This window comes from Rosa rugosa, chromosome 2 (assembly GCF_958449725.1).
Source record: "Rosa rugosa chromosome 2, drRosRugo1.1, whole genome shotgun sequence".
NCBI classification, from domain to species: Eukaryota; Viridiplantae; Streptophyta; class Magnoliopsida; order Rosales; family Rosaceae; genus Rosa; species Rosa rugosa.
Window position 1 is genome coordinate 2,113,788 of NC_084821.1, and position 13,543 is coordinate 2,127,330.

The 13,543-nt window shown below is 37.2% G+C and overlaps 1 protein-coding gene and 1 long non-coding RNA gene across 4 annotated transcripts in view; both read right to left on the reverse strand.

The window, feature by feature from the left end:
- LOC133734523 (peroxidase A2-like) overlaps nt 1-13,543 on the reverse strand; it is an 83,112-nt gene that overhangs the window by 41,423 nt on the left and 28,146 nt on the right. The window lies entirely within an intron of this gene.
- LOC133734712 (uncharacterized) lies at nt 4,597-7,496 on the reverse strand. Of its 3 annotated transcripts, none has more exons than XR_009858531.1 (7): nt 7,016-7,496; nt 6,609-6,919; nt 6,441-6,491; nt 5,049-5,784; nt 4,890-4,951; nt 4,742-4,779; nt 4,597-4,623 (listed from the first exon to the last, which is right to left on the reverse strand). It is a non-coding gene; the product is annotated as an uncharacterized LOC133734712 (long non-coding RNA). The 3 variants fall into 3 exon arrangements; XR_009858530.1 differs by having other exon boundaries at nt 4,890-4,954; nt 6,996-7,495; XR_009858529.1 differs by having other exon boundaries at nt 6,996-7,493.

Here is a 13,543-nt window from a genome sequence, read left to right on the forward strand (position 1 = left end):
GTGTGTCTTTAGAATGAGAGGAGAAGGTGTTTATATAGGGAAGAAAAAGAAGAGTGAAATGATGAGTGGAAGAAAAATAATGAAAGTGGAGTATGAAAGTGATTTGTAAAATATGGAAAAGATAGAGAAATGATGAAATGAAAGCAAAGCATGAAGGTGCAAAAACATGGAAGTGATGATGATCTATTAAAGAGATTGTAGTAGAGAAATATATCCAAGGAAGAAAAGAAAAGCATCTAGCTTTCTTCATGTGGGTAGGAAACATGAACATGTGAATATTGAGCTGGTTTTAGGTCAGTTTCTGCCCCTTTATTCCTTCAACTATTTCTCCAACAAGACTTCAGAATGAGCCTTCGACTTCTGCATAAAAAATGTTCCATTATGAGTGTAGATCATCCTGAGAAAGTTTCAAAGCTTCATTCCATGCGGTTGGGCCGGAAATGCTGCTGGACCTCTTACAGGTCCAGTTTTCCAGTTTTGCTTCTGTAGAAAATTGGACTGATTGTATGAAGGCCTTCCACTCAAAACTAGCTCTGTCACTCTTCATAAGAAATTATCCTTGGGATGTCTAGTATTAATCTGGAAAGTTTTAGCTCATTTAGATTTCATTTGGTTAGTCTGCCGCCCCTCCTTCCTTGTTTAGCTCGGTTTCTCCTAGCCGAAGTAGGAAAATGTGCTAAAGTTAACTTTTCATGCTTCCATGCTTCCATAGTAGGCTTTATTTAGCCTCTAAATATATATTTCGAGCTTGTCAACAATATATAGCTTGAGCCACTGACATTGGCTCAATTTCTCCAACACATGCCTTGTCAGGCCAAAATGTTCATTTTGGGTCCAAACAGGTGCGTGGTTTCAGGTGAGGCGTGTGAAGAGAAGAGAGGGAGTAAGGAGTCAGAGGAGAAGAGATAAACAAAATAATAATAAAAACAAACAAACAACAAAAAAAGAGAAAAGAAAAAAGAAAAAATAAATAAAAAAGAGAAAAGAATAAATTTATTAAAAAAAAGTGAGGGTAGAATAGACATTTTGGGCCCAAAAAATTGCCACGTCATCGATTTAATCGAGATTTTGGATGGAAAGTAACGGCAAGGACCTATTGGTCTGATATTTTAGAGTACAGGGACTAAACGTGTGAAATTAAAAGGTCAGGGACTGAAGTGTTTTTAGGGCAAAAGTTCAAGGACTAAACAGTATTTAGTCCAAATAAAAATAAGGGGACGGGCGGTAGGCTCCCAGAGTGTGGTAGACCCTTCATCTTCGGGTTTGAGGGTGGGACTTGCTCCCTAAATTGTCTACTTCCGAGGAGCTAATATCGCCTCATCCCTTATTTTAATTAAAGAAAGATAACACCAGATGCTTCGTGTTGGCTTTGTAATGCAACAGTGGAACCTACAATTCATGTATTCTGGGAGTGTCCTCATGCAAAAAGGGTCTGGAAGCTTTCCTTTTTACATGAAGTATGTAAGGTATGGAGAGAACCTTCTCTAATTGACCTTGTTACACATGTCATCAGTACTGCTGCTGGAAGTGACTTGGAAGATTTTGGATTTATTGTTTGGTGGGTTTGGAGAAATAGGAATCTTCATTGTCATGGTGAAAGAACATTGAAGCCAGAGGAATTAGTTTCTGCAGCCGAAAAGTGGCAGCTGCGCGCAATTTGATGCAGCCAATGCGAAAGCTAAAAGTTGTGAACCGAAAAGAGATGTGCAAGGAAGAGTGAATGAAAATCTTCATTTGGAGCTTCATGTCTGGAAACCTCCGAATTTGGGCTGCCTCAAGATGAATTTTGATGGGGCAACGGATGTTAAGAAAGGTGTATGTGGGCTGGGAGTTGTATTCCGAGATCATCAAGGAAATTTACGAGGGGCTATGGCATTTCCCCAGGTTGGTAATATCTCACCAAGGGCTGTGGAATCTTTGGCATTACTACATGGTCTAAGGTTTGCTCTACATGTTGGTTTTTTGAGTTTAGAAGTGGAGGGAGATTGTTAACAGTCTTAAATACCTTGCATGATGTCTGTGGTGATCTCAGTTCGGAAGGCCATATTTTAGATGAAGTTAAGCAGTTAGTTTTATCGTTTACTAGTTGTAGTTGGCAATTTGTGAAGCGCGATTGTAACATGGTTGCACATTGCCTTGCAGTTAAGTCAACATTTTTTGTGTTTGGAGTCGGGGCCAGTTTGGCTCTATCAGTGTGTCAGTATGGACTTCAATTGTGAAGTCTAAAGTGGGGAGAGTCTTCTTTGGAGCTCTTTGTACCCATTCTCATTGTAATCTTCATTCTTTAATGAAGTTATTCATTGATAAAAAAAAAAAAAAAGTTTGGCCAGCTGTGAATTATGCAGAACTAGCCTCATCACTAAAATAAGCAACATTATATTTGCTTCACTTTTTTTTTTTGATAAGAAACATAAGCAAGACAAAAAAAATTACAAACAAGTGCCTCTAAGGCACCTAGAACCTAATCTATCAAAAAGGACTGCTCTCATGATCCTTGGTGGGAGGTGATTTTTCCAGATTTTTTCTCCAGTGAGGCAATGGCCTGAGTTTGCACAAGCATCAGCTGCAAAATTGGCTTCCCTGAATATATGTTTGAAAGTGATTGGCTGGAAGTTCCTTGCAATTCTTCTAATGTCTTCAACAATTTGTATTATTCTCCATGGTGGGTTGATCTTGTTGTTCACTACATCAATGATGAGTTTGGAATCTCCTTTTACTTGGATATCTCTGATACCTCTGTTTACAGCTAGCCAAAGGCTATCCCATACGGCCTCAGAGATTGGAACAAAAGTTTTCCCAATGTTTCTGGTGGTTGCCCAGATCGGGGCTCAGTCTTCATTCCTGATGATAAAACTTGAAGCTGTTGAGGCTAGGTGTTGTTTACTGATCCATCAAAATTTATCTTCAAGGAGGGATGTGGAGGAGGGTGCCATCTGATTGGACTTGAGCTTTGTTTAGGAGTTGTGGAAATTGTTTTGGGGTTGTGGTCTTCATAGCTCTTTTGGATTGCAGCAGCAGCTTCAATGTTTGAATTTGGGGGAGTCTGATACCTCGGAAGATGAGGTCATTCCTTGCTTTCCAAACTTGCCACAAACAATTAATAACTTTTTAAATAAACCTATATTATTGGTACCCCCTGCAAAAAGCACTACTAGAATTTTTCTCATATACATCGGCCAGAAACCGATGTAAAAAAAAATTTGTACACATGTGTTAGTGGGTGATGTAAAAGATCGCCAAAACATATACATCGGTCAAAAACCGATGTCACATACAATAATAAACATCGGATTAGACTCTAGACTCGATGTTAAACTGCTATTATGATCACAAATTGGTGTTTATAGATATTGTTAAACCTTCATATTTATGCATTTAATGCTTAACGAAATATAGGTCCAATAGCACTAATATTCATTTTAACATCGTTACTCATTCTAGAAACGATGTCTTATATTCTCTTACACATCGATGTTTTTGAAGTTTGCGTACTGTTTATAAGTTTTCCGGGTACTTGCCATATATCACACCATTTAAGATTGAATCTATATTCTTTTGTATTACGCGACCGATGTTCATTAATCTATTAAACATCGTTTCCTGTTTTGAAGCGATGTCCATTTTTCTATTAAACATCAGTTTTTAAGGTTGGCACCGATGTTCATACTTATACTAAACATCGTTTTTCATTTAATAAATCGATGTTCATTGATGTGTTTTACATCATTTTTTACACAATGTCGATGTCCATTGCATTGTTTTAGATCGTTTCTTACTTAATAAATCGATGTCCATTAGGTTGTGTTACATCGTTTCTTACTTAATAATTCGACGTGCACTAAATAAAGAGACATCGATTTTTATTTCCAATCTGATGTATCATCTCTTTAATAACATCATTTTTGTAGTTTAATACTGATTTGAAATACGCATATATACATCATGTCCTTCATAAATTGAAAATTAGTAAGATACCAATATGAACTCATTTCAATTACAAACCAACAATCACAATTGTAACACCAACCAAAGGTTTTGCAAAATTATAAGCATCAAAATACCTAAAACTACTAAGCTTCTTGTTGAACTTAAAGAGTTATACACAAAGCTAGTGACCAAAACTTCTGAACCATATGTGTGGTAATAACTAACATCCTCCTTGCTTGTAACATTCCTCACCAAAAGACAGGTTGAAAGACCTGCACATATAAAGACACGTTCAAATTTATATTAGGATCCACGCCAGAACACTTCTAGCTGGAGCAGCCCCATTCTAATGCTCCTGCATAATATGTATATATCAATTAGATGAAATTTCATTTTTCTAGCTAGAGGTTTAGCCATTGTTTCATAGTACAAGAAAATGATTACCGACTCACATAAATAATTGTTTGACACCAATTTTAACTTTCAAGTATGCAATGCCTGACAATGGTACTGCTTGAACTCTTAAATAAGTAAATTCTACATCTTAGAGGTTATGCAGCACAATTTCTATTTAGCAAGAAAATATATCAATATAAATTTGCTCCAATTAGACAAGATCATAAAACTTATAACTATAGACTTCTTGTTGAGTAAGAGACAGGTGGAATTAGTAATTCCTTTATAACTTGGTGAAACCTGTGTGTTAATGACAACTAATTAGAAGGCCAGCTTAAAAGGCATATTCACAATAGTAGTAAGCACAAGCAAAGACTGGTAATATTGTTATTTATGTATCAAGTAACCAACCACCAACCATTTATATGCAGGCTTCCTTGTATCTGCTGCATGGGTCTACATATTTTTGAACAAGGGGCACAGTTTAGCTTGGCAGTACATTATACTAGCTGTTTAAGAGATTATGAATTCTAATATTTCTCTATCACAAGTTCTACAAGTTTTACCTTTTCAATAAGATTCATGGAGGACGAAACATTTGCAATATCATAAATCCGCCTTACTTTAGCTGCTTCATCAAGTAGAGAAAAGGCAAGAGTTTCAGCTCCTTAAGTAATATGTCAAAAAGATTCAAGAATAAACAAAAGCAAGTATAGATTTCTTACTTCTTATTACGGATGCATTGTGTGCATCCCCAAGTAATAACCTTGCAGCTTCATCAAGGGAGATGTATTTTACCTACAAAATTAGATTACTACCATAGTCATCTAAATAAAAAGAAAGAAGTAAATAAGTGGCAGTGGAAACAAAATTGGACATATTTGTTACTACAAACAGAGGCACAGGTTCTGAAGAGCATATAATACAACTATAGTCCGCTGGTTTGCATGTTGCCAAACTCCACCACTCTGCTCTTCCCCAGCAGCTGAAATAGTAGCCCTGGACTTAACAGCACAAACAACACCACCGCTATCACCACCGGTCCCCAATCTGCCATTACTACTACTGCATTCTACTTCTTGATCACTTCTTCTGTGTATAGTTGATCAGTTTGTGTGTGTAGTGAAGTTGTCAACTTAGGAACTAAGACTTAATGTTTCTCTCTAGCTAAGCTAGCAAGCTATATATACTGAATCTAAAAGTACAAGGAAAAATGTGTTGGCAAGTTTTGTTAGCAATGTCAGGATACTTTTTGATGTTTCGTAATGAATTCCATAAATATCAAAGAAATCGAACATAATTATATCCTAATAAGAGGACAAAATGGAAATCATAACAGAGGTTTAGGTGCAAAAGTTTACCAGAAGGGCCTCCTATATTGACTACAAGCAAGGGCTTCAGGAGCGGTGCCAGTTCAGCGTGCCAGGTAGAAGCAGCACTCCTAAGTGCAGCAGAATCATCCTGATAAAGAGATCCAATGGTGAGAACCTGAATCATAACAAAGAACCTAATTATATCTATATTCCTGCATAATTAAGTATTCTTCAGTATCCATTTCATCTTTTGGCTCTTCCACATATCATAAACGGATAAGCAAATGACACCATACACCAAAACTACAGAACATCAGTTGCTTTTCGAGGAAAACGTACAAACATAATAAACCTCATCATGGTCTTAAACACATTGAATATAACACAAGGCTTTCTAGGCACTAGAACTCTATGCAGGATAGTCTTAATATATCAAGACAAATAATGGCAACAATTCAACCAATAACCAGTTAAGAACTCCACCTAAAAAACATCACTAGACATGGAGATAACATAAATAAATAATAGCATTTTACCTAAAGTTTCACATGCCATCATACTAGACGCAGGTGGACAAAAGCCTTAAAAGAATAGGTCATTAATCCTCAAGCATCGGACCCAAACACAAAGCCTTAAACATAGACGATGCACAAAATGTAAACATGGTGCAATCATAATTTAATTTGAAGTGTAAATGGAGCAGACACATCTCACAACATACTGTTTTGTCTAGTCACAGGCCTTCTGCGACACACAATTAGATAAAAATTGAACCAACAAGGCAAAAGCTTTCGAGTTATATACCACAGTGTTTATCCAATCCCTTGTCTCTGCTTTAGCCTCCTCCTTTGGATCCTATCATTAAAAAGAATGACAACATCAACAACTGCAGTGGTGTAAACACACACACACACACACAATTTGATCATACTGACATACTGAAATCAAACCAAGAGCAAGGCAGCAACTTACCTGAGCTTGAAGATTTCTGAATCGAACCAAGACTCCAAGAGCAAGACCAGTTGACCACGAGCTCGATACTTCAACTGAAAACCCAGAACAGATCGATTGAAAACATTAAACCCAGAAACAATTCACAGTTTGATACCATCATACAAATGACAATGCGCCCAGAAACTTAACAAGAGTGAAGAGTTGAAGAATCACTGAATCCAAAACCCATAAATCGAGCTTGAAGAATCACCAAGCTTCGAACCCAAAATTTCTGCTTTGCGGCTTCACAGCAAGAGGAAGAGTTCGAGCCTTCGATTGAAATTGTGAACCTGGAAATTGTGAGATTGTGAGAGTCAGAAATTCGATTGGAAGACTAAAACCCAGAATTCCAGAAATTTGACTTACCAGCAATGTCACCGACTCACCAGCGAATATGGATAACCAGAGGTGGAGAGCTGGAAGCTTGGAAGTCCAGATAACCAGAGCCACCAGTTTTGCAGGAGAGAGAAGGAAAGAGAGAGAGAGAGAGAAGAGATGCGGCATTCCATCGTCGAGCAGAGGAGCTGGTCCGAGGCGGAAAAGGAGGAGGGTAGGGTTCTGATTGTAGCCGGAGAACGGAGACGAGGAGGAGGGTTGTGGTCTGAGGCGGAGAACGAAGAGGAGGATGATTTTTGTCGGAGGCGGAGAACGAAGCAGAAAAGGGAGGTTTGGTCGAATAGTGTTAGGGCAAGCTGAAGTCAATGTTACTCTAAATATGTCTAAGTGTGGGAATGAGTTTTTCCTCCCCCGCGCTTCTTTTACAAATTTTAACTTAGCCGCTCAGCGGTTTTCTGAAAATTCAAACAAAAGTTTTGTCATCTGTCAACAGTAAAAAGCGATGTCAGTTATATGCATACAAATCGGTTTTTGAGGAATCAATGTTAATAATGCTGTTTTACATCGCGTGTATTTCTCACCGACTTAAATGGCATGATGTCTATGAGCATAATTCTAGTAGTGAAGGGATTTAAACACAGGCCTGCATTCCAATTGAATATAATAAGGTGTGAATGTTCATCAGATTCCAAACTTCCATAGTATAAGGGCAGTCACCAAGAGGTGATTGGCTGTCTCATTATCAGTGTTGCAAAGAACACAACTATTATAAGAAATAAAGTCAAATCTAGATAAACGATCTTTTCTCAAAAAAAAAAAAGAAAGATAAACGATCTTTTGTTTTAAGCCTACCTCTTAAGAGGAGCCAGCCAAACAGTTTTACCTTAAGAGGAATGTTCAGCTTCCACATTTTGTTAATGAGCTGAATCTCAAAATGTTTCTACATGTTATTGCATTGTAACCAAGTGGCAAATTTAATGGAGTACTTACCATTTGCAGCTGATCTCCAGACAAAGGAGTCTTCTTGATTGTTAATGGGGATTAGGATTCCCATGATTTGGTTGACGACTTCATGATCCAAGTACCTCATAAGCTTGGCTTTATCCCACTGTTTTCCTGAAATAAAATCACTAACATTTGCATTCCAGTTAATAGAGTTTTTTTTAGCCTCTGGTATGAGGTTTATAAGCGAAAAAGGGTAGATCCAGCTGAAAGTCCAGAAATTGATAGATTTTTCATTGCCTATTGTCCATCTCATGCCTTGAGAAATTAGACTCCTGGAATCCAGCACTTCTTTCCAAGCAAAAGAGGCAGACTGCTTCTTTTTAGCTTGGAAGAGGAATCTCTTTTCAGATATTTTGTTTTCATGATTTGAACCCACCAGGTGTTAGGGTCAGTGATAATCTTCCAGGCCAATTTGCCTATAGCAGCATTATTAAAGAAAGCAGCTGGCCTAATTCTTAAGCCACTAATGGCTTTAGGAGTGCAAACTTGGTTCCAAGCAACAGGTGGGGTTCTAGAACTTGAACCCCATAGAAAATTCTTGTTTTCCTTGTCTATAGCATTGGTGAATTTGGGTGAACATTTAAAGCAAGACATAACATGATTTGGCATTCCTGCTATGTTTGCCTTGATCAAGGCCATTTTTCCTGCACTTGAGAGCAGCGACAGAACCAGGAATTATATTTGAGGTGGGCTAAATTTACCTTATGCTGGCAAAAAAAAAATTATTCTTAAAAATTTGGCAAAGTCTACTTTGTTTTGATGGAATATCTCAATTGCATAACACTTGCTAAAATATCTTCCACAAAATGCATTTTGTTATTCAAATCTAACAATACAAAATTGAAACAATTCAAAGTTAAATATTCAATGTTAATACAAATTCAACTACTTAAGTTGTGCTCTTCGGTTACCTGAAGCATAAAACTCATCGATAACTGAATTTGAATCAATAGTATCAATAATTTCTCTCTCAATATGCACTATCCCTAAATCTGCAAGAAAATCATCACTCATCTTGCTTCGAAGTCGGTTCTTAATGAACTTCATGGCTGAAAATGCTCTCTCTATCTGTTGTAGCCGTAGAAACAAGAAAAGTCATCACTAGACGGACTAGTCTCTCAATCAACAAGAATGGTGTCCTTGTGTTAACAAATTCTTAACATAACTTAGAAAGGGTGCATAAATCTAGAAATTCTTAAAGTTCAGAGAATTGGTACTCAAAATGCTCCAACTAGTCTCTTAGATCATTCAAATCAGGCACATCATGATAATAGAATTTCTCAGCTGAACAACATATTTTGTCAATGTCAAATGATTGAAAATCAAATCGAGCATCAATGCAGAAGTAAGAATCAAGAGTTCCCTTATTTGCTCATTGAATCTATTGTTTAGTTCCATCAATTGAAAGTCAATTACAGCATTGAATATTTCAACACAATAATAATGCTCAATAGTGACACAATTTTGTTGTTGAGAAAGACGACCCCTACCTTCCATATGGCGAGCACTAGAATCTGGAGCATCAATTGTATGTGCGTCACAAAACCATACAACACTAGCAAAGAAATGAAATCAACCATCTTCTCTCAACTTTTCAAGACGACCCTTCGTACTAGACGCTAGATTCAAAGCATTTATGATTTCTTGAGATTGTTCTTGCAGTGACTAGCAAAGAGCACACATTTGTGATTCCCATAGTTTTGTCCAACAACAATAAGCAAAACACAAAATATCTTAGAGCTTTAGAAGCACCTAAAGCCTCTCCACGTATTTTTCCATTGAGTCCATTATCTATCATGTTTTTCAAAATTGAACAAGTTGATTTATACAATTTCATCAAGTTATTGATAGAATAATACCTTGAACTCCACCGAGTAGCTCCAGCTCTTTGCAAATTACATGTCTGATTAGCTCCCTTTCCAATTTCAAGTTCCCCAGTGGCAATTTGTTCCACAACTTCAACTTCTTGAGTAGATTTTAACTTCAAAACACGCTGAGCAGATGAGTCGACAACATTAATGATACTATTCAGCATTTGAAAGAATAAATAGACAACACCCACATCTTTAGCTACATCATTTAAAGTTAGGTGTAGGCGATGAGCAAAACAATGTTCATAATATACGTATGGACACTTTTGCAAAAATAGTGCTTGCAATCCATTCCATTCACCACGCATGTTGTAGCACCATCATATTCTTGACCACGCAAATTTTCAACTTGAAGATTGCATTCAGTAAAAACATTGTCTATCTTACTCTTAAGAGTTGCAGCACAAGTATCGCTAACACTTACAACATAGAAGAATTGTTCACGAACAAACCCATGAGAATCAACAAATCTCAAGATAATTGCTATTTGTTCCTTCTTAGATTCATCAAGTGCTTCATCAACAAGTAGACAAAACTTAGCCTCCCCAACCTCTTCACGAATTTTTCTTCTAACTCTATTGGCAAGATTACTCAGAATTTATTTTTGAATCCTTGGTGAAGTATAAGTAGCATTTCAAGGGGCATTTTCTAAGGTGACTTTTGCAACTTCCTCATTCATTCTCCCATAGGAGTCCACCACCTCAATAACATTTCCATGATTAGATGACTCAACAGATTCATCATCACTTCTAAAAGCAAGTGCTTGCTTTGCTAACAATCTTACAGCCTCTATAGTAGCCTTGAGCCACAACCGATTTTGTTGTACCAATTCTGGCGGTTGTGGATTCATGACTTTATCAATATGTCTACACACATATTTTAAGCCCAACATATCTTGCATAGACTTATAATGTGGGAAGCCGGTCTTCCCTACATGCCTTTTAAAGCAACATTGAACTTCACCGATCTTTCTCCAATTATTAAACCTATAAGAAGTGAACAAAGAATGCCTCAGAGGATTATCAAAAAGAAAGCATGGAAAACAAAATGCCTTCTCATTCTCATCAGAGTACTCAAGCCAAGGATAGTTTTCAAACCACTTCCCATTAAATCTGCTATCTTGATCTCCACAAAGATGCGTTGGATGCTCTTCTAATTTTGGTTGATAGAGACCATAAAGTATATATATTTTCTTTGAACCTCATCACGCTCATTAATAGGATATGACGAGATTGCAGGGTGTTTTCCCGGATCACGTTCAATGTGATTAACATCAATTTCACGAGACTCAACTCTTACAGAACTAGAAGGTTCTTGCTCAACCGAACTTGGAACATCACCCATAACAACATCATTTTTATGAAAATATGAATTTACTTTCTTCTGAACTTTTAGTGGCTTAGGATTTTGAGGTTGATCTATCATTGAAAACAAAACCGAGAAAAAAGAAAACATAAAAACAACCAATCTTAAGTTGCTGAGCATGTATAAATTACAAACTTAAGTCAAACTCAAAATGCATTGGTCTACTGAAAGTCGTCTGGAACCATTACAAAAAGGACAAATTTTAATATGGTTTATGTTGTAAACTCCAGAAACTAAGAAGCAAGTCTTAGTTGAAGTTTGATTTACTCACTTTGTACCATGTAAGAAGTTGCCTTTGTGCCACAAAAGAACCCTCAGTCCACTCTACTGAGGAACTCCCAGTCAGCGAATGAAGACTCAAAGCTTCTCCTTTAAGGCCAATCTGATTTAGAAAATGCAATTAATAAATCTCTTACATATCAGGAACATAAGGGAAGGCAAAGTGGAATGTGAAAACATACCTTATAAGACCATTTCTGCCATGACTAGTCCCTCATTCCCACATTAAGACGATTTAATATGGTTCGGCCAAGAATGCCAGTGTTCCATGTCTTAAAATGTGGCCCAACGTTCTGAACACAAATCACATAATACAAAGTTAAACTTAATCAAGGAGGCAAGGAGCACACCCGAGTACCCCACCAGGCCACCACACGCCTCCCCAGTACAAGGGGAAACAAAATTAACTTACTCAAAAGCTAAAAAACACCAAATTAAAAGTATAAACAACTCAACTCTCAAACAATCAACACAATAAAGAAATTTCCACTATCATGGACAATTGAGCATTAATAATACAAGTTCAATATCTTTTTCTAGGGATCAATAAATTTGATTACTTACATCAAGAAATCTAGAAATCCCCAAATTCTAATCTAAATTAGATTCTAATTTCATCAAGAAAATTCATTATAGAAGAGAAGTCAAAGTGTTATACCTGAATAAGGTTGAGAGAATGAGAGCAGAGTGCTGAGGAGAGGAGATAGAGTGACTTGGTTGAGAAAGGTAAGAGAGGCCGGCATGCAAAGAGAAGTGAGAGTCTGAGTCTCTTGAGAAAGCGATGCAGAACAAGGAGACGAAAGAAAAGGGGAGACTTGTCGTGTGCTATATATATCAATTATATATGTTTGACTTTTTTTTTATGGGTGCTATAACTTGGTGTGTGTATATATATATATATAATAAATTTTTTTTCCCCAAAATGTTGAGGTGGGCTGCAGCCCACCCTTCCTTCCGTGCTTGCTTGAGAGAGTTCTTTTTGCCTAACCAGAAAGTCTGTTGGAGATTTTAAGTAGAAGCTCCTTTGAATTGACAGCATCTTTCCAAAACACCACTTTATGGATAACCAAGTATCTACCAATGGTAGATTTTTATTGGATACCCAAAATGTTAATTATGTCATGCTTCAGACTACTTATTGCATTTGGTGAAAGGAAAAGAGAAGACTTGTTGAAATTGATTTTTTGTCCAGAGGCCCTAAAGAAGTCATTCAGGACCTTTAGAATGTTTCTAGCTCCTCTTGTGGAGGCTTTTGCAAAGATCAGGCACTCATCAGCAAACATTAAGTTTGCTATTCTGAACCCATGTGGAGAAGAGAGAATTCCAACATGGTTCTTAGGCTTCTCAGTTAGTTTATTCATGTTTCTTATGAAAGGTTCCGTGCAAAGAATAAAAATGTAGGGAAATAAAGGGTCTCCCTGTCTGATGCCTCTTGAGGGTTTGAACCAACCCTCAGTTTTTCCATTAACTATCATGGAGAAGGAAACACTAGTAATGTTGTTCATGACCATGTCAATCCAACTAGGATGAAAGCCAAGTTTTGTTAGAGCAAATGCACCCCATACATCTTGGACGTCCAAGACCAGCCAAAATGGCAAAAAACCAAAAAAGATGCATGCACGCCAAACTTGTTGGACGACCAGAGGCCTTCCCGACCAAGCTCAATGGCAAGTCTTGGACTTTGTCTTGGTCGACCAATATGGCACATGGCTTCACATGGAAGCTGATGTAAGTTAATTGCTTTTGATAGTTTTTGTCTTGTAGTTAAACATGGTGGAATACTAGTGAATGATTGGATCACATGGAACCAATGGATTACATCTAAAAGAATAAGAACCATTGGATTAAATAGTGAATAATTGAGAGGCATTGACTTTGCCTATTTGGGGTGCATGAAAAAATTAGGAGGCAAAGGCAATATTAGTGAATAGTGCACAAATGAGAGGCAAAACTTTGCCTTTTGCCCTTGCCTATAGACTCTTGGGGTGCATTTGCTCTTAGGCAAGCCCTAATGTAATTCTAATATAAGAAATCATAGGCCTTTTCAAGGTCTAGTTT